This window comes from Rhinoderma darwinii, unplaced genomic scaffold, assembly GCF_050947455.1.
Source record: "Rhinoderma darwinii isolate aRhiDar2 unplaced genomic scaffold, aRhiDar2.hap1 Scaffold_448, whole genome shotgun sequence".
NCBI lineage: Eukaryota > Metazoa > Chordata > Amphibia > Anura > Rhinodermatidae > Rhinoderma > Rhinoderma darwinii.
In genome coordinates, this window is record NW_027463921.1 from 14154 (window position 1) to 29684 (window position 15531).

General features: G+C 46.0%; 9 non-coding genes across 9 annotated transcripts; all 9 read left to right on the forward strand.

Annotated features, from left to right (window-relative positions):
• Positions 1 to 652: 652 nt before the first annotated feature.
• LOC142716328 (U2 spliceosomal RNA) lies at positions 653 to 843 on the forward strand. Its single transcript, XR_012871574.1, has one exon. It is a non-coding gene; the product is annotated as a U2 spliceosomal RNA (small nuclear RNA).
• Positions 844 to 2132: 1289 nt separating this feature from the next.
• Positions 2133 to 2323, forward strand: LOC142716314 (U2 spliceosomal RNA). The gene has a single exon (XR_012871561.1). It is a non-coding gene; the product is annotated as a U2 spliceosomal RNA (small nuclear RNA).
• Positions 2324 to 3600: 1277 nt separating this feature from the next.
• LOC142716306 (U2 spliceosomal RNA) lies at positions 3601 to 3791 on the forward strand. Its single transcript, XR_012871555.1, has one exon. It is a non-coding gene; the product is annotated as a U2 spliceosomal RNA (small nuclear RNA).
• A 1316-nt stretch (positions 3792 to 5107) lies between these two features.
• On the forward strand, positions 5108 to 5298 carry LOC142716340 (U2 spliceosomal RNA). Its single transcript, XR_012871585.1, has one exon. It is a non-coding gene; the product is annotated as a U2 spliceosomal RNA (small nuclear RNA).
• Positions 5299 to 6587: 1289 nt separating this feature from the next.
• Positions 6588 to 6778, forward strand: LOC142716317 (U2 spliceosomal RNA). Its single transcript, XR_012871564.1, has one exon. It is a non-coding gene; the product is annotated as a U2 spliceosomal RNA (small nuclear RNA).
• A 1301-nt stretch (positions 6779 to 8079) lies between these two features.
• LOC142716318 (U2 spliceosomal RNA) lies at positions 8080 to 8270 on the forward strand. The gene has a single exon (XR_012871565.1). It is a non-coding gene; the product is annotated as a U2 spliceosomal RNA (small nuclear RNA).
• Positions 8271 to 9565: 1295 nt separating this feature from the next.
• LOC142716319 (U2 spliceosomal RNA) lies at positions 9566 to 9756 on the forward strand. The gene has a single exon (XR_012871566.1). It is a non-coding gene; the product is annotated as a U2 spliceosomal RNA (small nuclear RNA).
• A 1292-nt stretch (positions 9757 to 11048) lies between these two features.
• LOC142716320 (U2 spliceosomal RNA) lies at positions 11049 to 11239 on the forward strand. Its single transcript, XR_012871567.1, has one exon. It is a non-coding gene; the product is annotated as a U2 spliceosomal RNA (small nuclear RNA).
• A 1300-nt stretch (positions 11240 to 12539) lies between these two features.
• LOC142716321 (U2 spliceosomal RNA) lies at positions 12540 to 12730 on the forward strand. Its single transcript, XR_012871568.1, has one exon. It is a non-coding gene; the product is annotated as a U2 spliceosomal RNA (small nuclear RNA).
• The last annotated feature ends 2801 nt before the right edge of the window (positions 12731 to 15531 follow it).

A 15531-nucleotide genomic window follows, 5' to 3' on the forward strand; every position in this document is an offset into this window, starting at 1 on the left:
TAAAGTTGGTGGATGCCTATTTTCCATTTTGCAGTCCCTTGTCTCCCTCTTGTGGCCTCCTGGAGGCAACTAGCTGTGCAAAAAAAAGACAGCCTGGCGGCCGGCTGTTGCAGTGTTGCCCTCTCAGGCAACACTGAGTGACTGACTGAGCCTCACCGTCTTATATAAAGTTCAGACGGAACTTTGCACGTGTCATAGTGGAGCCCTCAGGATTCCAGAGCCAGCTTTCTGACATCATAATGGGGCCTCAGAGATAAAAGCCTGGGCCCAGGCAGTGTTGGTCAGTGCTGCTCAGCAGGCAGCACTGGACTGGACTGGATTACAGCTGATACAAGGTGTGAAGGAACAAGGGGTGGCTGTGGGCATGCACTTGCTGCCGCTGCCAGTGTTTATCTGCATGGCAGCAGGGCATTTGGGCGTTGCCAGGAAGGCGTTTTTATGTAGATTCCTCCTCTTTCAGCACTGCATTGTGGTGCAAGCAAAAGAAGCAAATCCTGTCTGGCTTCCTCTCCGGCCTTTATTCACCTCCCGTGTAGCTGTGAGTGTGTGAGCCTGCAGGGCCCCATGGAATTGCCTAGAAGTAGGCTGAATCGCTGCAAGGGCTGAACAGCAGTATCGGGCAGGCTCGGGCAACGCGCGGCCCGTTCGGGTTATCGCTTCTCGGCCTTTTGGCTAAGATCAAGTGTAGTATCTGTTCTTATCAGTTTAATATCTGATACGTCCCCTATCTGGGGACCATATATTAAATGGATTTTTAGAACAGGGAGATGGAAATAGAGCTTGCTCTGTCCACTCCACGCATTGACCTGGTATTGCAGTATTTCCAGGAGCGGTGCACCCTTTCCTTATGTGTTGACTAAAAGCAGATTCCAAAAGTGTTTTTTTGTCTTTGCTATTGTTTCTGTCTTTCTGAAGGGATCTCCCCTTTTAATCCCATTATTTCAACACCTGTTGGACAATGCATGAGTGATAATGAGCTCATTGATTAAATGCAATTAATGAATAGATTGCCACCTCTTGTTGTGTGTCGTCTGTGTTTCTGTGTTTCCGGCATTTCACATTGGAACACCTCATTCACCTTCCTTGTCTTCTCTCCGCCCTCCCTTTTAGGTAAGTTAAAGAGCTGCACCTGAGCCAGCCACTGATTGATTGATTGATTGATTGATTGATTGATTGATTGATTGATTGATTGATGCAGCACAACAGTCAAATAGTGGAGTGGAGTAGGGGAACAGCAAACAGCCAATAAAGCAGCCCGCCCGCTCGCCTGCCCAACACAATGGACCTACCTGTGTACACTAGATGGATGTGATGGAATGTACTGTCGTCCCTACATTTCAAGAAGAAGTAAGAATTGCAGTTGCAACAAAGCCTTGCTTGCCTACAAAGAGAGCAGCAATTTGGATTTGTTACTATGTTACCTAGAAGAATAACAAACTGTGCAAGGATGGAGGTTGTAGGAGCAAGGAGAAGTTGTCTGTAAAGTTGGTGGATGCCTATTTTCCATTTTGCAGTCCCTTGTCTCCCTCTTGTGGCCTCCTGGAGGCAACTAGCTGTGCAAAAAAAAGACAGCCTGGCGGCCGGCTGTTGCAGTGTTGCCCTCTCAGGCAACACTGAGTGACTGACTGAGCCTCACCGTCTTATATAAAGTTCAGACGGAACTTTGCACGTGTCATAGTGGAGCCCTCAGGATTCCAGAGCCAGCTTTCTGACATCATAATGGGGCCTCAGAGATAAAAGCCTGGGCCCAGGCAGTGTTGGTCAGTGCTGCTCAGCAGGCAGCACTGGACTGGACTGGATTACAGCTGATACAAGGTGTGAAGGAACAAGGGGTGGCTGTGGGCATGCACTTGCTGCCGCTGCCAGTGTTTATCTGCATGGCAGCAGGGCATTTGGGCGTTGCCAGGAAGGCGTTTTTATGTAGATTCCTCCTCTTTCAGCACTGCATTGTGGTGCAAGCAAAAGAAGCAAATCCTGTCTGGCTTCCTCTCCGGCCTTTATTCACCTCCCGTGTAGCTGTGAGTGTGTGAGCCTGCAGGGCCCCATGGAATTGCCTAGAAGTAGGCTGAATCGCTGCAAGGGCTGAACAGCAGTATCGGGCAGGCTCGGGCAACGCGCGGCCCGTTCGGGTTATCGCTTCTCGGCCTTTTGGCTAAGATCAAGTGTAGTATCTGTTCTTATCAGTTTAATATCTGATACGTCCCCTATCTGGGGACCATATATTAAATGGATTTTTAGAACAGGGAGATGGAAATAGAGCTTGCTCTGTCCACTCCACGCATTGACCTGGTATTGCAGTATTTCCAGGACCGGTGCACCCTTTCCTTATGTGTTGACTAAAAGCAGATTCCAAAAGTGTTTTTTTGTCTTTGCTATTGTTTCTGTCTTTCTGAAGGGATCTCCCCTTTTAATCCCATTATTTCAACACCTGTTGGACAATGCATGAGTGATAATGAGCTCATTGATTAAATGCAATTAATGAATAGATTGCCACCTCTTGTTGTGTGTCGTCTGTGTTTCTGTGTTTCCGGCATTTCACATTGGAACACCTCATTCACCTTCCTTGTCTTCTCTCCGCCCTCCCTTTTAGGTAAGTTAAAGAGCTGCACCTGAGCCAGCCACTGATTGATTGATTGATTGATTGATTGATTGATTGATTGATGCAGCACAACAGTCAAATAGTGGAGTGGAGTAGGGGAACAGCAAACAGCCAATAAAGCAGCCCGCCCGCTCGCCTGCCCGCCACAATGGACCTACCTGTGTACACTAGATGGATGTGATGGAATGTACTGTCGTCCCTACATTTCAAGAAGAAGTAAGAATTGCAGTTGCAACAAAGCCTTGCTTGCCTACAAAGAGAGCAGCAATTTGGATTTGTTACTATGTTACCTAGAAGAATAACAAACTGTGCAAGGATGGAGGTTGTAGGAGCAAGGAGAAGTTGTCTGTAAAGTTGGTGGATGCCTATTTTCCATTTTGCAGTCCCTTGTCTCCCTCTTGTGGCCTCCTGGAGGCAACTAGCTGTGCAAAAAAAAGACAGCCTGGCGGCCGGCTGTTGCAGTGTTGCCCTCTCAGGCAACACTGAGTGACTGACTGAGCCTCACCGTCTTATATAAAGTTCAGACGGAACTTTGCACGTGTCATAGTGGAGCCCTCAGGATTCCAGAGCCAGCTTTCTGACATCATAATGGGGCCTCAGAGATAAAAGCCTGGGCCCAGGCAGTGTTGGTCAGTGCTGCTCAGCAGGCAGCACTGGACTGGACTGGATTACAGCTGATACAAGGTGTGAAGGAACAAGGGGTGGCTGTGGGCATGCACTTGCTGCCGCTGCCAGTGTTTATCTGCATGGCAGCAGGGCATTTGGGCGTTGCCAGGAAGGCGTTTTTATGTAGATTCCTCCTCTTTCAGCACTGCATTGTGGTGCAAGCAAAAGAAGCAAATCCTGTCTGGCTTCCTCTCCGGCCTTTATTCACCTCCCGTGTAGCTGTGAGTGTGTGAGCCTGCAGGGCCCCATGGAATTGCCTAGAAGTAGGCTGAATCGCTGCAAGGGCTGAACAGCAGTATCGGGCAGGCTCGGGCAACGCGCGGCCCGTTCGGGTTATCGCTTCTCGGCCTTTTGGCTAAGATCAAGTGTAGTATCTGTTCTTATCAGTTTAATATCTGATACTTCCCCTATCTGGGGACCATATATTAAATGGATTTTTAGAACAGGGAGATGGAAATAGAGCTTGCTCTGTCCACTCCACGCATTGACCTGGTATTGCAGTATTTCCAGGACCGGTGCACCCTTTCCTTATGTGTTGACTAAAAGCAGATTCCAAAAGTGTTTTTTGTCTTTGCTATTGTTTCTGTCTTTCTGAAGGGATCTCCCCTTTTAATCCCATTATTTCAACACCTGTTGGACAATGCATGAGTGATAATGAGCTCATTGATTAAATGCAATTAATGAATAGATTGCCACCTCTTGTTGTGTGTCGTCTGTGTTTCTGTGTTTCCGGCATTTCACATTGGAACACCTCATTCACCTTCCTTGTCTTCTCTCCGCCCTCCCTTTTAGGTAAGTTAAAGAGCTGCACCTGAGCCAGCCACTGATTGATTGATTGATTGATTGATTGATTGATTGATTGATTGATTGATTGATTGATTGATTGATTGATTGATTGATTGATGCAGCACAACAGTCAAATAGTGGAGTGGAGTAGGGGAACAGCAAACAGCCAATAAAGCAGCCCGCCCGCTCGCCTGCCCGCCACAATGGACCTACCTGTGTACACTAGATGGATGTGATGGAATGTACTGTCGTCCCTACATTTCAAGAAGAAGTAAGAATTGCAGTTGCAACAAAGCCTTGCTTGCCTACAAAGAGAGCAGCAATTTGGATTTGTTACTATGTTACCTAGAAGAATAACAAACTGTGCAAGGATGGAGGTTGTAGGAGCAAGGAGAAGTTGTCTGTAAAGTTGGTGGATGCCTATTTTCCATTTTGCAGTCCCTTGTCTCCCTCTTGTGGCCTCCTGGAGGCAACTAGCTGTGCAAAAAAAAGACAGCCTGGCGGCCGGCTGTTGCAGTGTTGCCCTCTCAGGCAACACTGAGTGACTGACTGAGCCTCACCGTCTTATATAAAGTTCAGACGGAACTTTGCACGTGTCATAGTGGAGCCCTCAGGATTCCAGAGCCAGCTTTCTGACATCATAATGGGGCCTCAGAGATAAAAGCCTGGGCCCAGGCAGTGTTGGTCAGTGCTGCTCAGCAGGCAGCACTGGACTGGACTGGATTACAGCTGATACAAGGTGTGAAGGAACAAGGGGTGGCTGTGGGCATGCACTTGCTGCCGCTGCCAGTGTTTATCTGCATGGCAGCAGGGCATTTGGGCGTTGCCAGGAAGGCGTTTTTATGTAGATTCCTCCTCTTTCAGCACTGCATTGTGGTGCAAGCAAAAGAAGCAAATCCTGTCTGGCTTCCTCTCCGGCCTTTATTCACCTCCCGTGTAGCTGTGAGTGTGTGAGCCTGCAGGGCCCCATGGAATTGCCTAGAAGTAGGCTGAATCGCTGCAAGGGCTGAACAGCAGTATCGGGCAGGCTCGGGCAACGCGCGGCCCGTTCGGGTTATCGCTTCTCGGCCTTTTGGCTAAGATCAAGTGTAGTATCTGTTCTTATCAGTTTAATATCTGATACGTCCCCTATCTGGGGACCATATATTAAATGGATTTTTAGAACAGGGAGATGGAAATAGAGCTTGCTCTGTCCACTCCACGCATTGACCTGGTATTGCAGTATTTCCAGGAGCGGTGCACCCTTTCCTTATGTGTTGACTAAAAGCAGATTCCAAAAGTGTTTTTTTGTCTTTGCTATTGTTTCTGTCTTTCTGAAGGGATCTCCCCTTTTAATCCCATTATTTCAACACCTGTTGGACAATGCATGAGTGATAATGAGCTCATTGATTAAATGCAATTAATGAATAGATTGCCACCTCTTGTTGTGTGTCGTCTGTGTTTCTGTGTTTCCGGCATTTCACATTGGAACACCTCATTCACCTTCCTTGTCTTCTCTCCGCCCTCCCTTTTAGGTAAGTTAAAGAGCTGCACCTGAGCCAGCCACTGATTGATTGATTGATTGATTGATTGATTGATTGATTGATTGATTGATTGATGCAGCACAACAGTCAAATAGTGGAGTGGAGTAGGGGAACAGCAAACAGCCAATAAAGCAGCCCGCCCGCTCGCCTGCCCGCCACAATGGACCTACCTGTGTACACTAGATGGATGTGATGGAATGTACTGTCGTCCCTACATTTCAAGAAGAAGTAAGAATTGCAGTTGCAACAAAGCCTTGCTTGCCTACAAAGAGAGCAGCAATTTGGATTTGTTACTATGTTACCTAGAAGAATAACAAACTGTGCAAGGATGGAGGTTGTAGGAGCAAGGAGAAGTTGTCTGTAAAGTTGGTGGATGCCTATTTTCCATTTTGCAGTCCCTTGTCTCCCTCTTGTGGCCTCCTGGAGGCAACTAGCTGTGCAAAAAAAAGACAGCCTGGCGGCCGGCTGTTGCAGTGTTGCCCTCTCAGGCAACACTGAGTGACTGACTGAGCCTCACCGTCTTATATAAAGTTCAGACGGAACTTTGCACGTGTCATAGTGGAGCCCTCAGGATTCCAGAGCCAGCTTTCTGACATCATAATGGGGCCTCAGAGATAAAAGCCTGGGCCCAGGCAGTGTTGGTCAGTGCTGCTCAGCAGGCAGCACTGGACTGGACTGGATTACAGCTGATACAAGGTGTGAAGGAACAAGGGGTGGCTGTGGGCATGCACTTGCTGCCGCTGCCAGTGTTTATCTGCATGGCAGCAGGGCATTTGGGCGTTGCCAGGAAGGCGTTTTTATGTAGATTCCTCCTCTTTCAGCACTGCATTGTGGTGCAAGCAAAAGAAGCAAATCCTGTCTGGCTTCCTCTCCGGCCTTTATTCACCTCCCGTGTAGCTGTGAGTGTGTGAGCCTGCAGGGCCCCATGGAATTGCCTAGAAGTAGGCTGAATCGCTGCAAGGGCTGAACAGCAGTATCGGGCAGGCTCGGGCAACGCGCGGCCCGTTCGGGTTATCGCTTCTCGGCCTTTTGGCTAAGATCAAGTGTAGTATCTGTTCTTATCAGTTTAATATCTGATACGTCCCCTATCTGGGGACCATATATTAAATGGATTTTTAGAACAGGGAGATGGAAATAGAGCTTGCTCTGTCCACTCCACGCATTGACCTGGTATTGCAGTATTTCCAGGACCGGTGCACCCTTTCCTTATGTGTTGACTAAAAGCAGATTCCAAAAGTGTTTTTTGTCTTTGCTATTGTTTCTGTCTTTCTGAAGGGATCTCCCCTTTTAATCCCATTATTTCAACACCTGTTGGACAATGCATGAGTGATAATGAGCTCATTGATTAAATGCAATTAATGAATAGATTGCCACCTCTTGTTGTGTGTCGTCTGTGTTTCTGTGTTTCCGGCATTTCACATTGGAACACCTCATTCACCTTCCTTGTCTTCTCTCCGCCCTCCCTTTTAGGTAAGTTAAAGAGCTGCACCTGAGCCAGCCACTGATTGATTGATTGATTGATTGATTGATTGATTGATTGATTGATTGATTGATTGATTGATTGATTGCAGCACAACAGTCAAATAGTGGAGTGGAGTAGGGGAACAGCAAACAGCCAATAAAGCAGCCCGCCCGCTCGCCTGCCCGCCACAATGGACCTACCTGTGTACACTAGATGGATGTGATGGAATGTACTGTCGTCCCTACATTTCAAGAAGAAGTAAGAATTGCAGTTGCAACAAAGCCTTGCTTGCCTACAAAGAGAGCAGCAATTTGGATTTGTTACTATGTTACCTAGAAGAATAACAAACTGTGCAAGGATGGAGGTTGTAGGAGCAAGGAGAAGTTGTCTGTAAAGTTGGTGGATGCCTATTTTCCATTTTGCAGTCCCTTGTCTCCCTCTTGTGGCCTCCTGGAGGCAACTAGCTGTGCAAAAAAAAGACAGCCTGGCGGCCGGCTGTTGCAGTGTTGCCCTCTCAGGCAACACTGAGTGACTGACTGAGCCTCACCGTCTTATATAAAGTTCAGACGGAACTTTGCACGTGTCATAGTGGAGCCCTCAGGATTCCAGAGCCAGCTTTCTGACATCATAATGGGGCCTCAGAGATAAAAGCCTGGGCCCAGGCAGTGTTGGTCAGTGCTGCTCAGCAGGCAGCACTGGACTGGACTGGATTACAGCTGATACAAGGTGTGAAGGAACAAGGGGTGGCTGTGGGCATGCACTTGCTGCCGCTGCCAGTGTTTATCTGCATGGCAGCAGGGCATTTGGGCGTTGCCAGGAAGGCGTTTTTATGTAGATTCCTCCTCTTTCAGCACTGCATTGTGGTGCAAGCAAAAGAAGCAAATCCTGTCTGGCTTCCTCTCCGGCCTTTATTCACCTCCCGTGTAGCTGTGAGTGTGTGAGCCTGCAGGGCCCCATGGAATTGCCTAGAAGTAGGCTGAATCGCTGCAAGGGCTGAACAGCAGTATCGGGCAGGCTCGGGCAACGCGCGGCCCGTTCGGGTTATCGCTTCTCGGCCTTTTGGCTAAGATCAAGTGTAGTATCTGTTCTTATCAGTTTAATATCTGATACGTCCCCTATCTGGGGACCATATATTAAATGGATTTTTAGAACAGGGAGATGGAAATAGAGCTTGCTCTGTCCACTCCACGCATTGACCTGGTATTGCAGTATTTCCAGGACCGGTGCACCCTTTCCTTATGTGTTGACTAAAAGCAGATTCCAAAAGTGTTTTTTGTCTTTGCTATTGTTTCTGTCTTTCTGAAGGGATCTCCCCTTTTAATCCCATTATTTCAACACCTGTTGGACAATGCATGAGTGATAATGAGCTCATTGATTAAATGCAATTAATGAATAGATTGCCACCTCTTGTTGTGTGTCGTCTGTGTTTCTGTGTTTCCGGCATTTCACATTGGAACACCTCATTCACCTTCCTTGTCTTCTCTCCGCCCTCCCTTTTAGGTAAGTTAAAGAGCTGCACCTGAGCCAGCCACTGATTGATTGATTGATTGATTGATTGATTGATTGATTGATTGATTGATTGATGCAGCACAACAGTCAAATAGTGGAGTGGAGTAGGGGAACAGCAAACAGCCAATAAAGCAGCCCGCCCGCTCGCCTGCCCGCCACAATGGACCTACCTGTGTACACTAGATGGATGTGATGGAATGTACTGTCGTCCCTACATTTCAAGAAGAAGTAAGAATTGCAGTTGCAACAAAGCCTTGCTTGCCTACAAAGAGAGCAGCAATTTGGATTTGTTACTATGTTACCTAGAAGAATAACAAACTGTGCAAGGATGGAGGTTGTAGGAGCAAGGAGAAGTTGTCTGTAAAGTTGGTGGATGCCTATTTTCCATTTTGCAGTCCCTTGTCTCCCTCTTGTGGCCTCCTGGAGGCAACTAGCTGTGCAAAAAAAAGACAGCCTGGCGGCCGGCTGTTGCAGTGTTGCCCTCTCAGGCAACACTGAGTGACTGACTGAGCCTCACCGTCTTATATAAAGTTCAGACGGAACTTTGCACGTGTCATAGTGGAGCCCTCAGGATTCCAGAGCCAGCTTTCTGACATCATAATGGGGCCTCAGAGATAAAAGCCTGGGCCCAGGCAGTGTTGGTCAGTGCTGCTCAGTGCTCAGCAGGCAGCACTGGACTGGACTGGATTACAGCTGATACAAGGTGTGAAGGAACAAGGGGTGGCTGTGGGCATGCACTTGCTGCCGCTGCCAGTGTTTATCTGCATGGCAGCAGGGCATTTGGGCATTGCCAGGAAGGCGTTTTTATGTAGATTCCTCCTCTTTCAGCACTGCATTGTGGTGCAAGCAAAAGAAGCAAATCCTGTCTGGCTTCCTCTCCGGCCTTTATTCACCTCCCGTGTAGCTGTGAGTGTGTGAGCCTGCAGGGCCCCATGGAATTGCCTAGAAGTAGGCTGAATCGCTGCAAGGGCTGAACAGCAGTATCGGGCAGGCTCGGGCAACGCGCGGCCCGTTCGGGTTATCGCTTCTCGGCCTTTTGGCTAAGATCAAGTGTAGTATCTGTTCTTATCAGTTTAATATCTGATACGTCCCCTATCTGGGGACCATATATTAAATGGATTTTTAGAACAGGGAGATGGAAATAGAGCTTGCTCTGTCCACTCCACGCATTGACCTGGTATTGCAGTATTTCCAGGACCGGTGCACCCTTTCCTTATGTGTTGACTAAAAGCAGATTCCAAAAGTGTTTTTTGTCTTTGCTATTGTTTCTGTCTTTCTGAAGGGATCTCCCCTTTTAATCCCATTATTTCAACACCTGTTGGACAATGCATGAGTGATAATGAGCTCATTGATTAAATGCAATTAATGAATAGATTGCCACCTCTTGTTGTGTGTCGTCTGTGTTTCTGTGTTTCCGGCATTTCACATTGGAACACCTCATTCACCTTCCTTGTCTTCTCTCCGCCCTCCCTTTTAGGTAAGTTAAAGAGCTGCACCTGAGCCAACCACTGATTGATTGATTGATTGATTGATTGATTGATTGATTGATTGATTGATTGATTGATGCAGCACAACAGTCAAATAGTGGAGTGGAGTAGGGGAACAGCAAACAGCCAATAAAGCAGCCCGCCCGCTCGCCTGCCCGCCACAATGGACCTACCTGTGTACACTAGATGGATGTGATGGAATGTACTGTCGTCCCTACATTTCAAGAAGAAGTAAGAATTGCAGTTGCAACAAAGCCTTGCTTGCCTACAAAGAGAGCAGCAATTTGGATTTGTTACTATGTTACCTAGAAGAATAACAAACTGTGCAAGGATGGAGGTTGTAGGAGCAAGGAGAAGTTGTCTGTAAAGTTGGTGGATGCCTATTTTCCATTTTGCAGTCCCTTGTCTCCCTCTTGTGGCCTCCTGGAGGCAACTAGCTGTGCAAAAAAAAGACAGCCTGGCGGCCGGCTGTTGCAGTGTTGCCCTCTCAGGCAACACTGAGTGACTGACTGAGCCTCACCGTCTTATATAAAGTTCAGACGGAACTTTGCACGTGTCATAGTGGAGCCCTCAGGATTCCAGAGCCAGCTTTCTGACATCATAATGGGGCCTCAGAGATAAAAGCCTGGGCCCAGGCAGTGTTGGTCAGTGCTGCTCAGCAGGCAGCACTGGACTGGACTGGATTACAGCTGATACAAGGTGTGAAGGAACAAGGGGTGGCTGTGGGCATGCACTTGCTGCCGCTGCCAGTGTTTATCTGCATGGCAGCAGGGCATTTGGGCGTTGCCAGGAAGGCGTTTTTATGTAGATTCCTCCTCTTTCAGCACTGCATTGTGGTGCAAGCAAAAGAAGCAAATCCTGTCTGGCTTCCTCTCCGGCCTTTATTCACCTCCCGTGTAGCTGTGAGTGTGTGAGCCTGCAGGGCCCCATGGAATTGCCTAGAAGTAGGCTGAATCGCTGCAAGGGCTGAACAGCAGTATCGGGCAGGCTCGGGCAACGCGCGGCCCGTTCGGGTTATCGCTTCTCGGCCTTTTGGCTAAGATCAAGTGTAGTATCTGTTCTTATCAGTTTAATATCTGATACGTCCCCTATCTGGGGACCATATATTAAATGGATTTTTAGAACAGGGAGATGGAAATAGAGCTTGCTCTGTCCACTCCACGCATTGACCTGGTATTGCAGTATTTCCAGGACCGGTGCACCCTTTCCTTATGTGTTGACTAAAAGCAGATTCCAAAAGTGTTTTTTGTCTTTGCTATTGTTTCTGTCTTTCTGAAGGGATCTCCCCTTTTAATCCCATTATTTCAACACCTGTTGGACAATGCATGAGTGATAATGAGCTCATTGATTAAATGCAATTAATGAATAGATTGCCACCTCTTGTTGTGTGTCGTCTGTGTTTCTGTGTTTCCGGCATTTCACATTGGAACACCTCATTCACCTTCCTTGTCTTCTCTCCGCCCTCCCTTTTAGGTAAGTTAAAGAGCTGCACCTGAGCCAGCCACTGATTGATTGATTGATTGATTGATTGATTGATTGATTGATTGATTGATTGATTGATTGATTGATGCAGCACAACAGTCAAATAGTGGAGTGGAGTAGGGGAACAGCAAACAGCCAATAAAGCAGCCCGCCCGCTCGCCTGCCCGCCACAATGGACCTACCTGTGTACACTAGATGGATGTGATGGAATGTACTGTCGTCCCTACATTTCAAGAAGAAGTAAGAATTGCAGTTGCAACAAAGCCTTGCTTGCCTACAAAGAGAGCAGCAATTTGGATTTGTTACTATGTTACCTAGAAGAATAACAAACTGTGCAAGGATGGAGGTTGTAGGAGCAAGGAGAAGTTGTCTGTAAAGTTGGTGGATGCCTATTTTCCATTTTGCAGTCCCTTGTCTCCCTCTTGTGGCCTCCTGGAGGCAACTAGCTGTGCAAAAAAAAGACAGCCTGGCGGCCGGCTGTTGCAGTGTTGCCCTCTCAGGCAACACTGAGTGACTGACTGAGCCTCACCGTCTTATATAAAGTTCAGACGGAACTTTGCACGTGTCATAGTGGAGCCCTCAGGATTCCAGAGCCAGCTTTCTGACATCATAATGGGGCCTCAGAGATAAAAGCCTGGGCCCAGGCAGTGTTGGTCAGTGCTGCTCAGCAGGCAGCACTGGACTGGACTGGATTACAGCTGATACAAGGTGTGAAGGAACAAGGGGTGGCTGTGGGCATGCACTTGCTGCCGCTGCCAGTGTTTATCTGCATGGCAGCAGGGCATTTGGGCGTTGCCAGGAAGGCGTTTTTATGTAGATTCCTCCTCTTTCAGCACTGCATTGTGGTGCAAGCAAAAGAAGCAAATCCTGTCTGGCTTCCTCTCCGGCCTTTATTCACCTCCCGTGTAGCTGTGAGTGTGTGAGCCTGCAGGGCCCCATGGAATTGCCTAGAAGTAGGCTGAATCGCTGCAAGGGCTGAACAGCAGTATCGGGCAGGCTCGGGCAACGCGCGGCCCGTTCGGGTTATCGCTTCTCGGCCTTTTGGCTAAGATCAAGTGTAGTATCTGTTCTTATCAGTTTAATATCTGATACGTCCCCTATCTGGGGACCATATATTAAATGGATTTTTAGAACAGGGAGATGGAAATAGAGCTTGCTCTGTCCACTCCACGCATTGACCTGGTATTGCAGTATTTCCAGGACCGGTGCACCCTTTCCTTATGTGTTGACTAAAAGCAGATTCCAAAAGTGTTTTTTGTCTTTGCTATTGTTTCTGTCTTTCTGAAGGGATCTCCCCTTTTAATCCCATTATTTCAACACCTGTTGGACAATGCATGAGTGATAATGAGCTCATTGATTAAATGCAATTAACCCCTTAGTGACTAAGCCTGTTTTGGCCTTCAGGACCAGCCCCATTTTTGCCAATCTGACATGTGTCACTTTATGTGGTAATAACTCCAGAATGCTTTTACCTATCCAAGCGATTCTGGGATTGTTTTCTCGTGACATATTGTACTTTATGATACTGAAAAAATTTTGTCATTAAATTCAATATTTATTTGTAAGAAACGCCAAGATTTAGAGAAAATTAGCAAAAATTAGCATTTTTCTAAATTTTAATGTATTTACTTGTAAAACAGATAGTAATACCACACAAAATACATACTAGTTTATATTTCCCATATGTCTACTTTATGTTTGCGTCGTTTTTTGAACATTCTTTTATTTTTCTAGGACGTTACAAGGCTTAGAACTTTAGCAGCAATTTCTCATATTTTCAAGAAAATTTCAAAAGGCTATTTTTTCAGGGACCAGTTCAGTTCTGAAATGGCTTTGAGGGCCTTATATATTAGAAAGTCACCATAAATCACCCCATTTTGAAAACTGCACCCATCAAAGTATTCAAAACAGCATTCACAAAGTATTTTAGCCCTTTAGGCGTTTCACAGGAATTAAAGCAAAGTAGAGGTGAAATTTACAAATTTTATTTTTTTTCTTCAAAAATTCATTTGTAATAAATTTTTTCTGTACCACAGAAGGTTTTACCCAAGAAATGCAACTCAAGATTTATTGCCCAGATTCTGCAGTTTTTAGAAATACCCCACATGTGGCCCTAGCGCGGTCATGGACTGAAACACAGGCCTCCGAAGCAAAGGAGCACCTAGTGGATTTTGGGCCTCTATTTTATTAGAATATATTTTAGGTACCATGTCAGGTGTGAGGAGGCCTTGTGCTGCCAAAACAGTGGAAACACCCCAAAAGTGACCCCATTTTGGAAACTATACCCCTCAAGGAATTTATCTATGGGTATAGTTAGCATTTTGAACCCACAGTTTTTTTGCTAAATTTATTTGAATTAGTATGTGAAGGTGAAAATCTACTTTTTTTGTGAAAAAATTAGGAAATTTTAAATTTTTACAAGGAATAAAGTAGAAAAAACACCCCAACATATGTAAAGCAATGTCTTCCGATTATAGCAATACCCCATATGTGGTAATAAATTGCTGTTTGGACCCACAGCAGGCCTCAGAAGAGAAGGAGCACCATTTGGATTTTGGATTTCTGATTTTGCTGGAATAGTTTTCAGTGCCGTGTCGCGTTTGCAATGCACTGGAGGGAAGAAAACCGTGGAAACCCCCCAATAGTTACCCCATTTTGGAAACGATACCCCTCAAGGTATTTATCTATGGGTATAGTTAGCATTTTGAACCCACAGTTTTTTTGCTAAATTTATTTGAATTAGTATGTGAAGATGAAAATCTACTTTTTTTCTGAAAAAAGGTAGCCATTTTTAATTTTTACAAGGAATAAAGGAGAAAAAGCGCCCCAACATTTGTAAAACAATTTCTCCTGATTACGTAAATACCCCATATGTGGTAATAAACTACTGTTTGGACCCACACCGGGGCTTAGAAGGGAAGGAGCGCTATTTGGCTTTTGGAGCTCAAATTTAGCTGGAATGTTTTTGGGTGTCATGTCGAATTTGCCCCTGAGAGACTGAAACAGTGGAAGCCCCCCAAAAGTAACCCCATTTGGGAAACTACACCACTTAAGGAATCTATCTAGGGGTATAGTGAGCATTTAGGCCCCACACGTCTTTTGCAGAATTTATTAGAATTAGGCCGTGAAAATTAATATCAACATTATTTCCACTAAAATGTTGAATTTTTTCAATTTCACAAAGGATAAACGAGAAAATGCACCCCAACGTTTGTAAAGCAATTTCTCCCGAGTACGGCAATACCCCACATGTGGTCATAAATGTTTTTTTCATTAGAAAGTAATTAACCCTTTACGAACTGATTCATGTTTTGCTTTTTCGTTTTTCCTCTCCGCTTTCCAAGAGCCACTACTTTTTTATTTTTCTGTCAATAGAGCGGTGTGGGGGCTTATTTTTTGCGGGACGAGTTGTCGTTTTTATTGGTACCATTTTTTGGTACGATGCCATATCGGTGGACATAAACGGCTGTTTGGGCACGCTGTAGGGCTCAGAAGGGAGGGACGCCATTTGGCTTTTGGAGCGTATATTTTGCTTGGTAGTAGCTCTGGCGTTTTGCTGGTATTTCAGTTTATAATGTGGGGGCACATGTAGGCTGGGCAGAGTACATCAGGGGCATAATAAGAGGGTATAATAATGGGGTAAATAAATAATAATCCACAGATATGTGGCCGGTGTCGCACTGATAAATGGTGCCCGATCTTATCCACTTTTGGAACACTCTGCACATTTTGCATCGCCATAATCTGGGAGCCGGAACTTTTTTTATTTTTTCACCACCGGAGCCGTGTGAGGGCTTATTTGTTGCGGGAAAATCTGTAATTTTCATTGGTACCATTTTGGGGTACATGCGATTTTGTTGATCACTTTTTATTCAATTTTTCGGCAAGCAAGGTGACCAAAAACCATCAATTCTGACAATGATTTTTATTTATTTTTGACAGCGTTTACCCTGGGCTATAAATGACTATTATACTTTATTCTGCGGGTCGGTACGATTACGGCGATACCATTTGTAT